We start from the raw sequence: 4,480 nt of genomic DNA on the forward strand, positions 1-4,480 counted from the left end.
CTTGAGCCCTCCCTGATTTAGGGGGGCCTCTTCCAAACATTTTAATGTGTCTTTCTGCAAAGACAGGAGCCGCATCTTGTGTGCTTGGCCTTGTGTCTCAGGCTTCCTCTCTGTATTGGGTGCTCCGCAAACGTTTGTTAAATGTGCGAAAAGAGCCCACATTACTCTTGACCCACCCTGCGTGGATAGAGTAAGAACCCCCTCTACCCCCCACCACCCTAAGGAACAACACATGAGACCTCAGAGAGTTTTAGGGGACAGCCACAGAGCCTGGATTAGAATTCCACGCTTTCCAGCACCGCGACCCTGGGATAGTTACCAAAGCTCTGCCTTGGTTTCCTCATCTGTAAAATGGGCGTAATAATAGATCTACCTCCTGGGATCGCTGTGAATTCTGAGTGACAGACTCCATGTAAAGTGCCCTGAACAGCGTCTGCCAGACAGCTCTTGTTTTGCTCAGAGAGGTGGGTGAGGTGTGGCTTTGTAGGATTACAACCCAGGTGGGGCTTCCGGAGGCTGTAGGAGGAAGGACAAAGAGGGAAGAGACAGCCAGCAGGGCAGAGGGGCCTGGAGTGAAGAAACAGATGTCCAGGGACTGTCAGGTAAGGTGTCTGCTGTTGGGGGTGTGAGATAAACCTTCCTCCTTGATCCCCTACGAAATCATCAATAAAATATCCCCTTCTCGGCCGGGCATGGTGGCTCACACCTGTAATTCTAGCACTTTGGGAGGCCGAGACGAGAGGATGGCTTGAGCCCAGGGGTTTGAGACCAGCCTAGGCAGCATAGCAAGACCTCATCTCTACAAAAAATCAAGAATTAGCCGGGTGTGTTGGCGCCTATAGCACCAACGACTTGAGCCCAGGAGGTCGGGGCTTTGGTGAACCATGATCGTGCCAGTGCCCTGCAGCCTGGGTGACTGAGTGAGACCCCGACTTAGAAAAATAAAATCCGCTTCTTTCTTGGGCATGGCATGGAGTTGTATCAATTTGAGATGTATGGCTTCCAATTGGGCAAGGGCCTGGCCGATGACAGCTGTGCCATGGGTACCATCACTACAGGCACTCTCTTGATGGGAAAACCAGCCTCGGGGTGTTCAGCACCAAGCCCACCTCACGCTTCAGCATGGCTGGCATCCCTTCAGACGCTGGACTCCTGACACTCTTGTCTTCCACATTCTGGATGATTCCTCCAAGTAGTAACAAAAACAGTAGCTGACGTGAAGCACTTACTGAGAGCCAGACGTCGCACTAAACACTCTTCACAAGAATTATCTCATCACTTCCAAACACGACCTGGGATGTCGTACTATTGTAATTCCCATTTCACAGATGAGGAAGCTGAGGTGCAGAGGGCTTAAGTAGCCTGCCCCAGATCACGGGCTGTGGGGTGAAACCCAGGCTGACCACTGAGGAGTCGGTGCCCTTACCTGCGAAGAGACCACCTTCGTCCAACCCTGTCCTTACCCTGCATCCCTGCCCCACTAAACCTCCTGGCCGGGAGTCTCAGCCCTGCATGTTGGAAGTACCTGGGGACATTTGGAGCCACTGATGGCCAGGCTTGAAGTGCCCTAGGAGCTGCCTGGGCTCTGGGATTGGCTGTTAGCTCCCAGGTGATTCTAATGTTGGGTGTTTGGAGCATTGAACTTACCCTGCTTTCTGCTTGATACTTTTTTTTTTTGGAGTCGGAGTCTCACTCCGTCGCCCAGACTGGAGTGCAGTGGCCTCTCCCGGCCACCGCAGCCTCGACCTGCTGGGCTCCGGCGATCCTTCCGCCTCAGCCTTCCGAGTAGCCGGAATTACAGGCATGCGCTACCACGCCCGGCTGATTTTTTGACTTATTATAGAGATGAGGTCTCGCTGCCCAGGCGGGTCATGAACCTGCGGGCTCAGGCAATCCTCTCACCTCAGCCTCCCGAAGGCGCGGGATTACAGGCTGAGCCACCGAGCCCAGTTTCTGCTTGATACTCTTACGTGTCCCTGCTGCAACATGCGTACCAGCCTCCTATGAATTTTGTTATACTGCAGGTTCTGTTGCCAGTCCAGAGATTCTGATTTAATTGGTCTGGGATGTGGCCTGGCCACTGGTGACCTTTCCAAGCACTCAAGTGATTCAATGTACACTTGGCAAGTCTGGGTGGGTTGGAACCTGGGATTCTGCATTTTGTTTTTGTTTTTTTGTGAATTTTTTTTTTTTTTTTTTTTAGACAGGATCTCGCTCTGTTGCCCAGACTGGAATGCAGTGGTGTGATCATAGCTCACTGCAGGCTTGACCTCCTGGGCTCAAGTGGTCCCCCTGCTTCAGCCTCCCAGGTAGCTGGGACTACAGGCACATGACACCATGCCCAGCTAATTTTTTGTATATGTGTGGAGATGAGGTCTTGCTATGTTGTCCAGGCTGGTCTCAAATTCCTGGACCCAGGCGATTCTCCTGCCTCAGCCTCCCAAAGTGCTGGGATTACAAATTTCTAGGTGATGGTCCAAGGGCCACACTTTGAGTAGCAAGGCCCCAGGTCCACGGTTCTAGAGTTTGCCTGCATACCGGAGTCACCATGAAATTTGGAAAACCACACACGCCTGGGTCCCAGCCCAGAGATTGTGATGAACTGGAATGGAGGGTCAGTGGCTTTCAGGCCCAAGTGTACATTGAATCACTTGAGTGCTTAGAAAGGTCACCAATGGCCAGGTCGCATCCCAGACCAATTAAATCAGAATCTCTGGACTGGCACCAGGGCATTGTATTTTTAAAAGTACTCCAGGTGAGGCCGGGCATGGTAGCTCACACCTATAATCCCAGCACTTTAGGAAGCCAAGGTGAGAGGATTGCCTGAGTCCACAGGTTCAAGAGCAGCCTGGGCAACTTGGCGAGACCTCATCTCTACAATAAATCAAAAAAATTAGCTGGGCATGTTGGCATGCGCCTGTAGTTCCAGCTACTTGGAAGACTGAGGTGAAAGGATTGCCTGAGCCTAGCAGGTCAAGGATGCAGTGGCCATGAGCATGCCACTGCATTCCTGGAGTGAAGAAACAGATGTCCAGGGACTGTCAGGTAAAGTGTCTGCTGTTGGGGGTGTGAGATAAACTCACTTCAGCCTAGACAACAGAGTGAGACTCCGACTCAAAAACAAAAACAAAAACAAAAAAACTCCAGGTGATTCCAATGTGCAGCCAGGGTTAAAAACTCTGCTTTTTTTAGACACAGGGTTTTGCTCACTTACTCAGGCTGGAATGCCATATAGGATCATAGCTCACTGCAGCCTCAAACTCTTGGGTTCAAGTGATCCTCCTGCCTCAGCCTCTCAAGTATCTGGGACTACAGGTGTACCCTACCATGGCTGGTTAATTTTATTTCTTTTTCTTTTTTTTAGAGATGAGGTCTGGCTTTGTTGCCCAGGCTGATCTCAAGCTTCTGGCCTCAAGCAATCCTCCTGCCTTGGCCTCCCAAGGCACTGGGATTATAGGTGTGAGCCATCACGCTCCACCTGAGAACACCTTTGAACTGTGTCTCGCACAGTGCTTGCTGTAATCAAATCCCCTACAGCACAGACCTTGGTGTCCTTGTTCGGGGTTCAGATTATTGGGTCTGGGGTGGAACCTAGGAGTCAGCATTCTTTTTTTTTTTTTTTTTTGAGTTGGAGACTCACTCTGTCGCCTAGGCTGGAGTGCAGTGGCACACTCACGGCCACCACAGCCTCAACCTGCTGGGCTCCAGTGATCTTTCCTCCTCAGCCTTCCCAGTGGCTGGAACTACATGCGTGTGCGACCACACCTGGCTAATTTTTGATTTATTGTAGAGATGAGGTCTCGCCAAGTTGCCCAGGCGGGTCTCGAACCTGTGGACTCAGGTAATCCACACGCCTCGGCCTCCCGAAGTGCTAGGATTACAGGCTGAGTCACGGAGCCCAGCCTAGTCAGTGTTCTTAATACCCTTCTCAGAGGCTGCCGAGGCAGGTGGGCCTCAGGCCACAGGTCAGGAAGAACTCCTCTAGCTCCCCTCCCCAGCTCCTCTAAACCGGCATCAGCCCCTCCCCACCCTACCCCAGCCAGTATGGCTGGGGGAGGGGAGGGGAGGGGTTGATGCAGGCTAATGGGACCCTCACATGGGAGTTGAGGGCCACAGAGGTAAGGCCACAACTTCCTGTCACCCTCTCTGTGACTGAGCCAGGCTCAGAGGCCAGCTTTACCCCTGGACAGGTGCGGAGGCAGGAGCCCCAGCTTCCGAGGAAGGCAGGGCTGGATGAGCCAGTTCCTTTCGGCCACCCGCCTGGGCAGGTTAGCAGGCAACACCCCTCCACACCTCCGTTTCCTTCTCTCCAGAATAAAGAGAATGCCTTTGCCCCACCTCCCCTTATATGTGTGATTGTGCGTGTGTGTTTTCTTTCTTTCTTACTTTTAGATTAAAGTAGTAACTGCTCAAGGCAAAGAATTCAAGCAGAGCAGAAGCATGTTAAGTGAAAAGTCTCTTTTGGAGATAACACTGATAA

This window comes from Carlito syrichta, unplaced genomic scaffold, assembly GCF_000164805.1.
Source record: "Carlito syrichta isolate Samal-C Ts95f unplaced genomic scaffold, Tarsius_syrichta-2.0.1 Scaffold153889, whole genome shotgun sequence".
NCBI classification, from domain to species: Eukaryota; Metazoa; Chordata; class Mammalia; order Primates; family Tarsiidae; genus Carlito; species Carlito syrichta.